Raw genomic sequence first — 16,541 nt, forward strand, 5'->3', positions numbered from 1 at the left:
TGTCATTGTAAGAGACAAACAGGATATGAGAGTAATGAAGGCAATGTATCATGTAGAGTGTTGAACCAATCATATGCTTATCCTCTCCAAGCTAAGCATTTGCCTTCAACCAATGCAGTGACCCCAAGACAAGATGACTATCAAAAGACTTAATGTCAATACATTAGAGCCTCCCCTGAAGGTGAACAATTTGTTAACTTTGAGGGAAAGCTGAGCCAACACACAGTTGGCGACAGTGGAGCAGAGAAGAAGTGGGCAGCTTACAGAGGTTTAGTGTACAGAACCTCGTTTACTCCTCTGGGCCAGAGCAGTCACAAATATGAAGACTGGTTTGACAAATTAGCGCCCGATTTTTCTACATCCCCTCCAACCTTTGTCACTTTACCTTTCTATCAGAAGCTGTTAAATGAAAAAGGAGAACTACACAAAGTTTACCAGCAGGATAGTTCATCCATCTCTAAGAAGGCAGTGTTTAATTGTATGAGATGCACAGTGCAAGCAAAGCTGAGAGAGAAGTGAGGTTATTGGCTCAGTAAGAAGGCAGATGGAATTCAGTTTTATGCTGATAGTAACAGTCCAAAGCACTTTTCTGATGCACTCAAGGCTGTTTATGGGCCAAAGACCTTTGGGGCATCTCAACTACTCAGTGCCGATGAAGCCACATTGATTAGTGATAAGGACATGATCCTAGAGAGATGGTTGAATCCTTCTATGGTGTTCTCAATAGACCATCAGCAATCAATGCTGAAGCCATTGACTGTTTACCTCAGGTTGACGTCAACCCCCTCTAGCTGAACTTCCAACTGAAGAAGAGGTTTTGAATGCTATTAGGCATTCATGTGGCAAAGTGCCTGGTGCTGATTCTCTTCTAGCTGAGATGTCCTTCACCATTCCTGAAGTAATCTTTTCAGTGATCGCCACGAGATGATCATGGTAGCCTGCATATGTCATGTAGAACTCACAGGTCGTGAATTCAGGATTGTGAGTCAAATCAGTTCCTTCATTTCTGAACTGACATCCAATTTCATAAATCCAGTCAATGCCACCAACTATCAACATCTTGTGATAGAGCTCTGGGGCAATTTTCATATAAAGGTTCATGTTCAGCTCATTGTAGTAAGTGGTAAAGGGTTTGGCAACAGCTCCACCTGGAATAACATTCATCACGGGAGTTTCTATCTGCGGGAAGCCCCACTTATCTAGGAAGCTCCTATAGGTAATTATCTTGGAGCAGGTGATGAATTTCTGTCTCACAAAGTCATTCAGGATCAAATCTAGATATCGCTGATGTTAATGTGTTTCTTTTTCTTTAAGGTCAAGATGAAGGCAAGGAAACATATGAAGACATGGCGACAGGAATGTAATCACATGGAGAATGATGCTCAGCTCTCCCTTTTTGGTATTCCTCAGATTCCCCTGAACCACAATGATGTCTCCCCAGCAAAGTTTGTTATTTATATGAAAAAAAAATCTTCTGATTTGTAATTCTTGAAATTGTCCATCACTTGCAGCTTGACTCCCTCTCTTTGAAGATCATGAAAGATGAGTTTTCCCCCAGAAGCCTGTTTTGCATGGATCTGGCCTGCCACTCCCAAGGTGATGTCAGTCAGGTGGTCAACTGGTTATAAATGAGTATATTGCTTGATGAAGTGAGTGATGATGTGTCTATGTGGAATTTGCATGGATAGAGATCCTCTCCACTGACCTTCAGCTGCTGGATTTCCTGGCTGCAGATCTTGTAATATTGGGTCCAGACTCTCCTCATTAGCAGGCATGCCATTATCAACAGTGTGATTGGTGGTGGTGGAGGGGTTGATTTAGCTGCTTATCACTGAGCTCTTTATGTTTGCCTCCTTCTTAGCCATTTTTTCCTCTGCCCTTCAAATATCCCTTCAGCTCATTTTTTTCTTTTCTTTTCTTTCTCTCTCTCTCTCTCTCTCTCTCTCTCTCTCTCTCTCTCTCTCTCTCTCTCTCTCTCTCTCTCTTTTTTTTTGGGTGAGGGCAATTTGGAGTTAAGTGACTTGCCCAAAGTTGCACAGCTAGTAAGTGTTATGCATCTGAGGCTGGATTTGAACTCAGGTCCTCCAGACTCCAGGGCCAATGCTCTATCCACTGTGCCACCTAGCTGCCCCTCTTGAGCTCATTTTTGCTCAATTTCATCTCGGTTCTGTCCTTGGTCACTATGGCTACCTGCACTTCTGCCATCTTCACCTGAAGTCCTGACCAGAGAGGGGCCAGTATACTTTTGAGGGATATACACATAGATGATCAGATGGGTGCACACATTACCATAGATTGTTCAGTGTTTGGGAGGCTCCAAAGGAAAGCATGAAAGAGAAGAGGTATTAGATTGCCTACCAGATTGAAGGTCTACACAGCCATTGTGCTGACCTCACCATTGTATACCTGTGAAACCTGGACAGTATACCAGAGCCGTGCCAGGAAACTGAAATGCTTCCATTTGAATTGTCTTAGGAAGATTCTGAAGATCACCTGGCAAGACACTGAAGTCCTTCCTTGAGCTAAACTGCCAAGCATTCAAACTCTAATGCAGAGAGTACAACTCTCTGCCATATTGTTTGAATGCCAAATGTAGTTTGCCTAGAAGATTGTTTGTATGGAAAACTCACACAAGGCAAATACTCACAAGGAGGTCAGAAAAAAACAATACAAAAGACATTTCAAGAGCTCTCTAAAGAAATTTGGAATCCATTGTGAGACATGGGAGACACTGGCACAGGACTATCCATCATGGTGTGCCCACATCAAAGAAGGCACTATTCTGTATGAGCTAAGCAGAATTGTAGTGTCTCAAAAGAAACATGAGATGTGCACATTTAGAAATATCTCCATTCCAAACATTCATGTGCACTGTTTGTGTCCAGCTTGTGGTAGAGCCTTCTAAGCTCATATTGATCTGATCAGCCACAGTTGGACACGCTGCACCTTGACTCAGGCATAATGATGTCATTTTGGTCCCCTTCAAGCTTGAAGGACAACAATTAACCAACCAAGGATTTGGGACACTTTTGGTCTGGTCAGCCACAGCCGGACACATTGTATATCGACATAGTGATGCAATTTTGGTCCTCTTTGAGAATAAAGGACAACAGCCAACCAGACCAGACCTGGAGTTAGGAATATCTGAGTTCAGATATGGCCTCTGAAAGGAACTGTGCGCCCTTAGACAAATCACTTAGCCTCTGTTTGCTTCAGTTTTCTCATCTGTAGAATGGGGATAATAAATAGTACCTATTAGCCCAGGTTGTAATGAGAATCAAAGGAGATAATATTTGTAAAATGTTTTGCAAACTTTAAAGTGCTATATAAATGCTAGTTATTATTATTATTTATTCATGTTTGTTTTTAACCCAACTAATGTGGTTGACAGTGAAAGTCAACTCTTTCTAATTAGGACCAAATTCCCCAAAGTTCTTTATTTAGCTCCATCATATTGTTTCTATTAGACACAATTTATTAAGCCCATATTTAGACACATATCCTTGAAGTGATATTTGTGAGGATAATGAAGTCTTTTTTACTATGGTAAGAGTCAGTATTGGATGATGGGAAGTTCACTGGACTCAAGATTGGAAAATAAGCGGCTTTTGATTCTCTTTCTGCTACTTAGCCTTTTTGTTACCACAGATAATTTCGTTAACTTCTCCAAGTTCCACATTTTCGAGAGAAGTGTAAAATAGGGAAGACTACTTTGAACATTATCCGCAACGGGTTCTTGTGAAGAACAAATGAAATAATTATTTAGTATACTTTATAGAAACATCAGCTGGACCTTTATAGAAACATCAGCTGGTCCTCACTGTCTCTCCTATTATCTGACTTTATAGATTAGCTACAGACATGACTCAAAGAAATGTCGCTATTCCCTGGGCAAATGGATTCCTTGATTTTATTTTTGAACTTTGAAAGTTCCAGAGAGAAATATCAGCTCTCACTCTCCCAACCAAAATTCTACATTAGAGACTTATTCCTTTGGCTTAAACTTTGGTTTCCATTCTAATGCCAATTTCTTTAACACAACCTTGTATAGATCACTCAGCGTGAATGAGTTTCCTGAGAATAGTGTTGGGATGGGAAGGGAGAGGGGGTAGGGAAACCATCAGTGTGGGTGTCTACATCTACTGAGATCAGATTGGCTGGAGCTGGTTGGGGACAGGAAGACAAAATCCTTGGACTCTCTGGCCCAGAAGGGGCTGCTGTTCTGCCAAGGAAGTAGTGGGACAGAGAAAGCAGGAACTCCTGAGGGATGAAATTGATGCTTCCTATCTCCCCCCATCTCCACAATGCCACAGCCCAAAGAAAAGTATCCATTGAAAAGTTTTGCTCAAGCTTAGCTTGGTCAAGGAGAAAGTGCCCTGGAAAGCTCATTCAAGCTGGGTTGATAACAGCCCCAGCAAATTTCAAGGACAACCTTATCACTTCACAAGGTCTCATTTTACCTTTTCTCTTACTGACAGGCTCTGATAGTGAACAAACACGTCTGGCCTCTGATATCTTCAGGCAGGACCTCTCTGTGCTTTCCATCTTTCCACTTCTCTCTCCTACAGATGGGTCTAACAGTAAATTCAATGTCCATTGCCTCTGGTTCATAGAACCAGGGGATGGCCGAGCTGGAAGAGGTCCTAAAAAACCAGAATGGCAGAATAGAAATCATGAGATGTCAGAGCTCATTCCGGTGAATTCAGGATTCAGGTAAACTCGTTTGGCTTAATTCAGCAAATACCTACTCTCCTCAAGGTACCTCACTCCTTTCAGACTGAGGACACAAAACCAAAAATGCTCACAGTCCCTGCCCTCGGGATGCTTACATTCTACTGAGGGATACATTTGCACCGTCACTATAATTATTATACAAAGTAATTTGAGAAGGGAGAAAGCACTGGAAACTGAATGGGGAGGGGATCAAGAAAGCTTTCTCAGAGGGGTTGCCACCTGAGCTTAGTGTTAATGGAAGATAAGTAATCTTAAAGACAGAAATGCAGAGTGAATGTATTTCAGGCAGGAGCTATGGTTTCTGCAAATGCACTGGGGAGCTAACTCTAAGCCTGCTGAGTCTGAGATCAGCATGACTCCGATGTATAATACATGATAGGGACTTATATTAAAAGAGGATAGAAAGATAGGCTGGAGGGATATGGTGGAGGACCTTAAATGCCAGGCCCTCCACAGGTGCTAGCATTTTCTCCTGCAGGCAGGTAGGCCTTCACCACTAGCAGTTATTGAACCAGGAAGCAATGTGGTTAGATGTATGCCTTAGGAAAGTTGTTTTGACAGCTGAGTGGATGATGGATTGGAGAAGCTCATTACATTATGGAAATTAAAATGTTAGGCCTATAAAAGGGACCTTAGAGATCGAGTGGTCTATTATTTTATGGAGAAGTAAATTGAGGTCATGAGAAGGAAGTGACTTGATCAAGGTCATACAACTAATCAGTGACAGAACCAGGATTAGAACTCAAGTGTCCTGACTCCCAATCTAGTCCTGTCTCATGTAATGGAATCATTGTGCCATAATTAATGTGTATGTGTCCGGTTTCCCCAATTTGACAATGAATTCATTTAAGGAAACAACATAATGATAAAGTTTGCATCTGTAGTTTTCCACATCCTCCACTAATGTCCCTTAACCTCTGTGGGCATCTGTTATCTCATCTGTCAAATGAGGGGATTAGACTCAATGAGCTCCAAGGTCCCTCCAAGCTTTAAATCTGGTCCAGTAGTAATTGTCACTACATGATTGGCACTGTGGAGTGCTGGCAATCCTGGACCATGAGAGGCTATGCCAGCAATGTACAGGCTCAGATTAGACCTACCCAGCTAAAGAAATGGTTTTATGTAAGGTTCAAACAATTGTTGGTATATCTGTCATCTAAGAACCAATGTGGAGAGGCCCAATACCAGCTTTGAAAGCGGTGGATAATTTTTTAGTCTTAATAACTCAATTCTATTCTCTTAAATTCTATTATTATAGATAATAGAATTCTTGATTTCTATCAAGGCCTCACTGTGACTAAAATTCTGTTAGGCACTGGGAAAACAAAGAAAAAGAAATGAAATGTTCCCTGCCCTCAGGGTGCTTTCCTTCTACTGAGGAGATCAACTGTGTATATAGATAATCAAATGTCTAATATTCACAAAGTTATACAAAGGAATAAAAGGGAAAGAACACAAATAACCAGAGGCATCAGGATAGGCCTCCTGCAGAAGGAATCACCTACCCTTCACCCTATTTTGAAAAAGTCAACAAGAATTATTAAGTACCTACTGTATGCCCCAGGCACTGTGCAAAGCATGGGATGCAAAAAAAAAAAAAGGTGAAGACTTTCCCTGCCCTCAAAGAGCTCATATTCTAATGGAGGAGACAATATGCAAATAACTACATATAAACAAGAATATCTATCTATCTATCTATCTATCTATCTATCTATCTATATCTATGTACCTATCTATGTGTATATACATATACAAATTGGAGATAGCCTCAGAGGAAAGGCACTGACATTAAGGAAGATCAGGAAAGGCTTTTTGTAAAAGGTGATATTTGAGTTAAGACTTGAAGGAAGATAGGGAAGTCCAGAGGTAGAGATGAGAAGGGTGACAATTCCAGGTATGAGGAATAGATAGCCAGTGAAAATGGCCAGAGTAGAGAGAGAAAGTACCTTATGTAATGAACATCAAGGAATCTAGCACCAGTGGAGTGCAGAGTTTGTTGGGGATGAATCAGGAATAGGAAGACTGGAAAGGTAGGAGGGGGTCAGGTTATGAAGTACTTTAAAAGACAACTGGAGGATTTTATATATGATTCTGCAGGTAACAGGGAGCTAGTGGAATTGATTAAATGGTGGGGAGATATGCTCTTTATGAAGATTGCTTTGGCAGCTGAGTAGATGATGCACTCAAACAGGGAGAGGCTTGAGTCAGGAAGACCCACTAGCAGGCTATTGCAATAGTCCAGGTATGAAGTGATGAGGCCTGCACTAGATTGGTGGCAGGGGCAGAGGAGACGAGGGGCATATATGAGAGATATTATGAAGGTGAAATTAACAGGCTGTGATATTGGGGAAGAGAGAGACAGAGAGTGAGGATGACACTTAGATTGGGAGCCGAGGATACTGGGAAGATAGTAGTATCCTTGACAGGAGTAGAGACATTAGAAAGAGGGGGATGGTTTGGAGGAAAAGATAATTAATTCACTTTTAGAGATTTTGAGTAAGATATCCATAGGGCAGCCAGTTCTAGAAAGGTAGGAATGCTAAGGGGCAAAAGTGAGAAGGGGATGGCTTCCATATATGGGGTCTACCTGCACAAATGTACAAAGACGAGATGATGGAATATCATTTAAGGGGAGCAACATAGTGAGTGAAAGGGAATGATGTAAAACACAACTGAAAAGGCAGGTAGGAAGACCTAAAGACTGTGTACCAAGTCGTAGTAGGGTTTCAATCAGCCTCATTGAAGGAAGGATGCACACAAATGAAATCACAGCTGTGTGAAGTGTTGAAGTGTTCCCCCAGAGCACTCAACATGTTATTAGGTCCATAAGCAGCCGCACTCAGTAAATAAATTGTTAGTGAATCAAAAGATTTAAACTGGATCAGCTAGTGTTCTGCGAGCTCACAACCCTGTAACACCAAGAATGATGGGCTTCTTTTTTCATTCTGTGACTCTGCACTATCCTGCTTCCAACTCTATGACCATCCATTCTCAGGTTCTTTTCCTGTTCCCATCTTCTCTGACCCCATTCCCTTCCTCCTATTTAGTTACCTCTCAAGGCTCTGCGTTTACCCTCGTCTTGATGCTCTTTTCATTTTCACATCTTCAGCTACGATGCTGAAGCACTCAAATCTACATAGGATCATTGGATTTTGGAGCTAAATTAGGATATAAGCTCCTTGAGGGCTGGGACTGTCTTTCTACATTTATGCACATTACTAGTGTTTAGCAAAATTCCTGGCACATCATAAATGCTTAATAAATGCTTGTTGGTTGACCACATTGCCCTGAACTCTTACCTAGGTTCAAGGCCCAAATCTCCAGTTCCTCATCTGGTCATTTCTTTCTACCTAGATATCTTGCTGGCCCTCAATTCAAACTCAGCCTATGGAACTCCTCATCTTCCTTCTGATTTTATTTCCCATGGCACCAGCATTTTTGTGCTCATGCAGCCTGATAACTTTAGAATCATCTTTGCCTCATCCTTTGTCCTTACCCCATAGATTCGGTCTTGTCCCTTCTACATCCTCAGTACCTTTCCTCGGTTCCCTCATTTGATCTCCACTGCTGCTACTTCTGTCCAGGCCCTTCATTACTTGTCTCCTGGATCATTGTAATAGTCTCCTTGCTGGTACCCCTGCCTCTATTCTTTATCTCTTCAATCCTGCCCACAGTGTCCTGATCATCTTTATGAAATATTACTCTGATCATATGATTTCCTTGCTCAAGAAACTCCCATGGCTCCTCATTGCCTATGGGATAGTCCTCAGCCACCCGGCATTCAAGGGCTTCTGCAATGTGATGACACTGCCTTACTTGGCCAAACTTACCAGTCTTTTCTCCTTTATGTGAGCCCTTCCCTTTAGTATGCCAGTTTCCTTATTGGCCCACTAGGTTAATTTTTCTACCAGATATGTTTTTCTCCATAATAGGAAAAATAGATTTAGAGCTGTAAAGGGTCTAGAGGTCAGCAAATCTAAGCTCATTTAATAGATGAGGGAACTGAGGTTCAGAGATATGACGTGACGTAGCAAAGGATATACAAGTAGAAAGTTATGGTGAGAGTTGAACCCAGCTCCCCCTCTTTTTTCTTTTTTTTCAAATGCTTATTAACCACCAAATCAGTGTCATTTCCACTGTATCACAGCAGAACTGTTGCATTCTAGGGGTGTTAGGAATCCTGAAATGCAAAGGTACAGCGTAGGAGTCTGCCTTGAAAGAATTTGACCACTCAAGTATTCTTTCAGTCCAAGTAGTGAGTTTACTAAGACACGTTTTGGATGGGTAATATTCCTAGTGAGTCTGCTGTATTTGTGAGGCCAATACAAGTACCAGGTTCTGGAAGTGAGGGGGTTTGTGCCCTTCCTGAGGTTCAAGGATGGAGTCAGGGAGAAGGGATGGAGACTATGTGGGGCTTTTCCAGTCAGTGCCTCAGTGATGCCTTCAGAGTCATGTTCTGGTCGAGGGGTTGGGGAGGTGATTGATTTGGCCCCATGGCTTGGGTTAAAGCTAAGACCTGAATTCTATACACACACACACACACACACATACATACATATATATGCATAGACATACATATACACATATATACATATATACATACACATATATGTATATATATACAGAAACTATATGACAATATAAATAGATAGAGGTTTATCCCCATGTTTGCAAGAAACTTGTCTCAGTGCAAAAGTAAGGGAAATGTGTCAAGGAGGAGACATTCTCAAAGTTGGGGTTCAGATGGCAAAATATATAGCTAAGAATGGGCTAGGTTGTGAAAAAGGTGATTGGTGCCAGATATGGGAGTAGGCCTTCCTAATCAAATCTGGATGTGATGGAAAAGTTCTTGGGGTAACTTAATCAATACCAGACTTGGGTGAAACTCATGTATGGGGAGTTTCTTTGTTGGGACCCAATCTATATCTTTATGTTAAGAAAGAAAAAAAAATTGTCTTCCTCTTTACTTTTCCCTAATTCTCTTCTTAGGTCCATGGAGCACATCTGCCCCTTCTGATTATTTGATAACCTTTTAGATATTTAAAGAGAGCAATCCTATGCCCTGGTCTTCCCATCGAGACAAGCTTTCTCTTCTTGCTGTAATGTGAGAGCCTTTGGAAAATTTTAAGGAAAGCTTTCTGCTCACCTCCCTACCCCTCAGATTAGTTCTGTTTAGGTATTAGATAAAGGCATATAGATTTTAAAGAAAAAATGTTGTATTTTTCAACTGGGAAAAAAAAAGTGTCCTAGATCTCTAGGAGATAAATACAACAAGGTTATTATTTAGCTCATGCTTTTGAACAGAAGCTCTAAAATGGATGGAATGTCTGGTCATTATCTTTGTAACATCTTAGTAAGTTAGAGCTTCCTGCTGGCTCAGTGAACAACCCAGGGGAAGGAGTGGGCTGGCACTACTGATATAATCTGGAAAAGTCCTTTTGAAACTTGCTGATCATTAATGCTGAAGAGCAAACCCAGGGTAAGAAATCCTTGATATTTGCTAAATCCCTGTGGGTATTTCTCAAGGCAGGATACTGAAGGGTGGAATCTCCTGAACTTTCATGAGTTCTTTTGCCTTCTCTCTGTCTCTTTCTGTCACACACACACATAAACACACACACTGAATCTGGCTTTTATTGGGAGGGGATAGTGTTAGCTCTGATGAAGAGAGGCTTAAGGCTTGGGGAGACAATCCAAGGTTGGGATCCCAGAGATATATATGAAGTAATCAGAGAAGGAAAACATCAGGGTAGCAGCTGACATTCCCAAACCAGATCATTGATACCTCCAATTCATCATGGTTAGGTTCTCCAACCACTAGGGCAGGTCCTATAATAGGCAATTCCCAAAGCAGAGTAATGGATTTGGCCAATCTTATCAGCCACTTCTCCCTTAGTATGCCAGTTTTCTTGTTGATCAACTAGATTAATTTTTCTGCCAGATGTGTTCTCCATCATAGGAAAAAGCTTTCAGATGGTCAAATGGGCTAGGTAAAGAGGTAGTGTCCTTCTGTCCTTGGTAGTGTTCAAGAAAAAGTGGAATGGCCACTTTCTGAGCATTTTGTAGAAGTAGCATGCTACTGTACACTAGAGAGAATAATGGATTTGGAATCAAGAAACCTGGGCTGTGATTGCCTGAGCTGGATGCACTTGGACAAGTAATCTTATCTTTCAGAGCCTCACTTCTGTCATGTATTAAAAAGGGATTAAATAATTATACTGTCTGTCTCAAAGAATTGCTGTTGAGTGAAGTGACTTGTGTGTCTGAGAGAATTTTGGACATATGATTGAGTTGTTATTTTAGAACAGAGTTCTTTTACTTTTTGAATAATATTTTATTTTTTCCCAATAACATGTAAAAATAATTTTTACTGTTCATCTTTTAAAAAAAATTTGAGTTCTAAATTCTGTCCCTCACTTCCCTCTTCTCCCCTCCCTGAAATGGTAAGCAAGCTGATATAGGTTATACACGTACAACCATGTAAAACATATTTCCACATTAGTCATGTTGTGAAAGAAAACACAGACCAAAAAACAAAAACATGAAAAAAAAAAGTGGAAAATAGTATGCTTCCATCTGCATTTAGACCCAATCAGTTCTTTCTCTGGATGTGTGTAACATTTTTCATGATAAGTCCTTTGGAATTGTCTTGGATCATTGTATTCCTAAGAATAGCTAAGTAATTCACAGGTGATCATCATACAATACTGCTGTTACTGTGTACAGTGTTCTCCTGGTTCTGCTCACTTCACTTTGCATCCGTTCAGGTAAGTCTTTCCAGGTTTCAGAACAAGAGTTCTTAACCTGCTTGGTCTCATAGACCCCTTTGGCAGTATAGTAAAGCCTATGGGTCCCTTCTCAGAATAATACTTTTAAATGCATACAATAAAATGCATAGAGTAACAAATCGATTGTATTAAAATGTAATTAACAAAATACAATTAATTAACATTGTAATTAATAATTAAAATATAATTAACACATTATTTTTTAAAGTTTACAGTCCCCAGGTTAAGGACCTCTGCTTAGGGGAATTTCTGCTCCAGGTGGGTGCTGGACTGGATAGCCTCTCAATTTTATTTCACCTCTGTGATTCTGAATATAACAGTCATCTTAAACAACCTCAACTGAAATCTTTTTGTGGTGCCTCCTGTAAGTGAGTATGCCATCCGAGTGTTCTATGTGCCAGGATGGCAGATCTCATGGGAAATGTTGCAAGTACAGACTGAGGGATAAACCACTGTCTCATATGTTGGGCCAGCTAGCAAGACTTAGTGATACTCAGCACCAGGAATTGGGTCAAAACCACAGAATCTCAGAGTTGAGACCTCAGTGGCAATTTAGTCTAACCTAGACTTGAATAGGAATTCCCTCTATTTTGCCTTTGCTAAAACCCTCCAGCTAAGTGGTGTACTGGATAGACAGCTGGGTCTGGAGTCAGGGTGATCTGAGTTCAAATCCAGCCTCAGACACTTACCAGCTATGTAAGATTGTGTAAGTCACTTAACCTCTGTCTGCCTCAGTTTCCTCAACTGTAAAATGAGGATGAAAAAGAAACTACCTCTCAGGGTTGTTGTGAGGACCAAATGAGATAATGTTTGTAAATTGCCTATTATTTAGTAGATGCTTAATAAATGCATGTTTCTTTCTTCCTGTCCCCTGCAAGTACTTCTTTTACCAGTGAAGGGAAAGTCATAACTGTGCTGTAGTGCATTCTTCTTTCTGGTGGCTCTAATGATCAGGAAGTGTTTTCCTTGTAATACACCTAACTTTTCTTCACTTTAACTTCTATCTATCACTCCTTGTATTTCCCTTTAGTGTCCAAGAGAACCAGTCTACTCTCTCCTTCACGTGAAAGCCTTGTAAATAAGGAGAGGCAGTATGGTATCATGAATCATTTGCTGAACTTGGAGTTGGGATCAGGAAGACCTGGGTTCCAGTTTTACCTTAGCTACTTGCTAGCTGTGTGGCAAATCATCTGGGCAAACCACTAACCCTTTCTTAGTCTCTTTCCTTGTCTGTAAAATGAGGGGGTTGTACTCAATGGTCTCTAAGGTCTCTTGGAGCTATAAATCCAGGTTGCTAAGTATTTGAAGACAGCAATCATATTTTTACCAAATGTAATCTTGTCCAGGTTAAGTATTCCTTTAACCAACCCTTATATGGTGTGATCCTTAAGACTTGCACCATCATGGTAGTCTTCTAGACATGTAAGAGCTTCCATACATCTGTCCTAAAATACAGTGCCTGGATTTGAACTCAGAATTCTCACTGGGGTCTGTCATTGCTTGTGGTCCTTTAAAAATCATGTACGTATTCATTCATAGAATTATAGATTTAGAGCTAGAAGAGAACTTAAAGCACGTTTAATTAAGCCCCTTCATTTTACAGATGACTGTAAACTTATAAACTTAACTTGTAAACTTGTAAATTTAACTGGGGTTATAAGAGATGGAGTGACTTACCCAAAGTCACACAACTAGTTAATATTAAGGCTAAGATGCAAATCCAGATCCCCTGCTCCCAAATCCAGATTTACTGCCACTATATTACATCATTCATTCCTTTATTCATTCATTCATTCACTCATCAAACCAGTATTTTTGAACACCTACTAAACGCATACACCAAAATAAGCCCTGAAGGGAGACAAGTGAAGGAGACTCAGTATATTTCCTTGTTGAGTGCCAATAAAGTGATAATTAAGGTGTGAGCCCCCAAGTCCACTGAGACAGTTTGGATTCTCACTCATATCTGTAGATAATGGGATCCTGTGGCAAGAGAACTGGAATGGACCAGCAGTCAGATATTTAATTGGGAGCCAGGATGCAGAATATTAATTCTGAACTAGACTGAGTGTTTCACCAGCCTCTGAAAAATCTATGTGGTTGGTGAACTGGGGTGGGGGTGAGAGAGGAGGGAGAAGATTCACCACTTCCTCCACACTACTTTGCCTTCCTGTTTTGATTTCAGGGTCCCAGAAATGCACCTCTTTTTTTTTAAATCTTTCCCCAACCCTACAAAAGTTGAGAAGGCTCAGTGAGAGGAGATTTCAGTTTAGGAGTTGATTAGGTTTGGCAGTTTCTTAAACCTTTACTTTACTGTGATTTATTAAGACATGTGGCCACAAAACAACAACAAAAACCCAATTGTCAGAGTCTTATGAATGTAGTCAATCGATAGGAAGAAGAAAATTTCCCAGACAAATGGGCATGGAGGCTAGAGTCATTGAGGTTTTCATATTTCAATAATTCTGAACGTTATTATATTGTCCCTAGATCTACAATGAACCTGGGGCCAGGGAGGATCTCCCTCACTGGTTCGTTAATTAATATCCTCCACCTGGTTTAACCCATCTGCCAAAATGGTTTAACAGGGTATGGATGCTGTGCACGCTTTAGCTTCTTGGAGCCACAGGTGACAGCTGGGTGGATCAGATGGACACCAAAGTGGATGAGCAGGCCTGAAAAGGGCTCCAAGGCCCTGGCACCAGAGGTACTAGTCTTCCCTGAACACACATGAGACGCTGGCTGATCAGACCAACACGAGCTCAGAATGCTCTACTACAGTCAGGCACAAATAGTTCACAGGAACATTTCAGGTGGAGATGTCTCTAAATGTATGCATCTCATGTGTGTTCAGTGATGTCAACATAGTGATGTCATTTTGATCCTCTTCAAGAATGAAGGATACCAACCAACAAACCAGCCAACCAATTAATTAATATAGAGATAACCCACTTTTCTGAAGGTTTGCAGGAAGCAGGACAAGGAGAATGAATCAGGTTTAGGCAGGTCGCTGAAGCTATTGAAGCACTTTCCACGTCACTTGGGTTGCCCAGAAAGTTGTACAGACATGCCTTATACCTATGTCTTAGTTGCTGTATGAGGTAAAGCTTTATGCCATCGCAACAAAATCATAGAATGTTAGAGCCTTTAGAGTATAAGATGTCCCACCATGGGTAATTGGGGTAGTATGGGGCCTTACAATCATCTAGTGCAAGGTTCTCAATCTGGAATTAAGGCCTTCAAGGGAATCAAGGACACTTTTCAGGAGATCCCTGAACTTGGATGAGGGTGGGGAGGTAGGGAGAGAAGATATATTTCTTTGGATATAACTGGTTTCTTGTTTAATCCTCCGTATTTTATTTTCATTTAAAGACATTATTTTGAGTAGTGCATAGGTTCCAACAGATTCCCAAAGGGGCCCATGACACAAGAAAAAAAAATTAAGAATGACTGACTTAGTCCAACCACATTTTAGAGAGGGGGAAACTGTACCTCAGAGAAAAGTAGCTACTGCCTACAATCACACAGCTTGTAAACAGGAGGGCTGGCACTTAAACCCAGGTCTTTTGATTCTAAATCTGTTGTTGTTTTTCTTTATATTGTAACACATTTCCTCTTTTAAGAATTGAGATCAATTCAGGAAAAGGGGCAAGGATTTGAAGGTGGAGTTTCCTAAAAAAAAATCCTTGAAGGCTGAGGACCATGATACCTCTTTGCTTGGGGGGTCTGAAGATAATGTTGGCAGCTTATTAAGAGAGAAAAATAACTAATGATTGATCTGGAATGGCAAAGTGTGTCAAAGAATCTAATGGCCCCTCTCCTACGAAACAAACTGAGAATTTCCCCTTGCCCTGAATTCCCTTGTGAGGTGTCTATGCATGGCTGCTAAGGCTGACGATTTAGGAAGTCTAAATGTTGGTATGTTAACTCTGGCTAAGGAGGAGTATACTGTTGGGGGGAGTGGGATTTCCCTTCCACTCTCCACATCCCTACCATTCTCCTCCCAACGGCTTGACCTTAAAGATGGCGATCGGAGGGGGTGGCATTAATAGGACTTCCAAAACACAAAGCTCCAGAGCTCTTCATTGGGCCCCCCAATAATAAAGAGATAATAAAAAGTCCTTCTTCCATTCTTTGAAAAAGAGGCTGCTGATAGTTTCTTTTTAATTTAATTTAATTTTTTTTTTTACCCTCCTTCCTTTTAATTCTCACATTGTGCTGAGGGAATGTCATTATTTCTGCTCTCATCTCTGTCTCTTGTCAGCTTTCTGGAGAACAAGAAGCAATTCATATGTGGGCCAGGTGCACATCATCTGAACATGCTTCTGCTGCCTGAAATCCATTTCCCAGCCTGGGGAAGGAGAGAAGAAGGCGGGTTGATGGACAGCGTTGAACCCCAGGGCAGAAGGAGACCTGATTTGATGTGGGAGTTGAGAAGAAGAAAGTTTGGAGGAGCTTCTGTTAAATATGTGTGTAGGGGGGCTGAGGACCAGGGGAGAGTCAATCAATGAATAATAAGACCAGCTGACACCTCTTTAATACTTCCTGACTCTGGTTAGGCAATACTTGACATTAGTGAGCTCACTGGGGACTCAAAACAACTCTAAGGGGTAGGTAGAGAAGTGCCTATTAACTCCATTTGCAAATGAAGAAAAAGGTCCAGAGAAAGGAAGATCACAAAGTCAATAAGTGGTATAGCAGGGAGCCCAACCCAGATCTGCAAATCCAGCCCTGTTACAATTATGTCAAACTGTATTATTTCACCTGGGTTCTCTAGCTCAAGGTCATTTGTCTACTCCTCCAATCCTAGCCTCCCTCTCAACTAATCCAGAAATCTCCCAATGTTGCTAACTGGCTTGTGGGGCACCTTCTATAGTACTATATCTTCCTTGGGCTAACTAGAGACCTCAGTGGATCCTCTCCTCACCAGTGGGAAAGCATGGAAACACATATGGGGGAGACCAAGGTTCCTCTCTCCTCGAAAATGCGAATAATTCATCCAGGAGCAGAGGTTCCTCT

At 41.1% G+C, this 16,541-nt stretch overlaps 1 pseudogene; it reads right to left on the reverse strand.

Moving 5' to 3' along the window:
• Positions 1 to 777: 777 nt before the first annotated feature.
• The window catches only part of LOC110214292 (lysine--tRNA ligase-like), a 39,330-nt pseudogene continuing 23,566 nt past the window's right edge, over positions 778 to 16,541 (reverse strand).

Source organism: Phascolarctos cinereus, unplaced genomic scaffold (assembly GCF_003287225.1).
Source record: "Phascolarctos cinereus isolate Bilbo 61053 unplaced genomic scaffold, phaCin_HiC Scaffold_4;HRSCAF=312, whole genome shotgun sequence".
NCBI lineage: Eukaryota > Metazoa > Chordata > Mammalia > Diprotodontia > Phascolarctidae > Phascolarctos > Phascolarctos cinereus.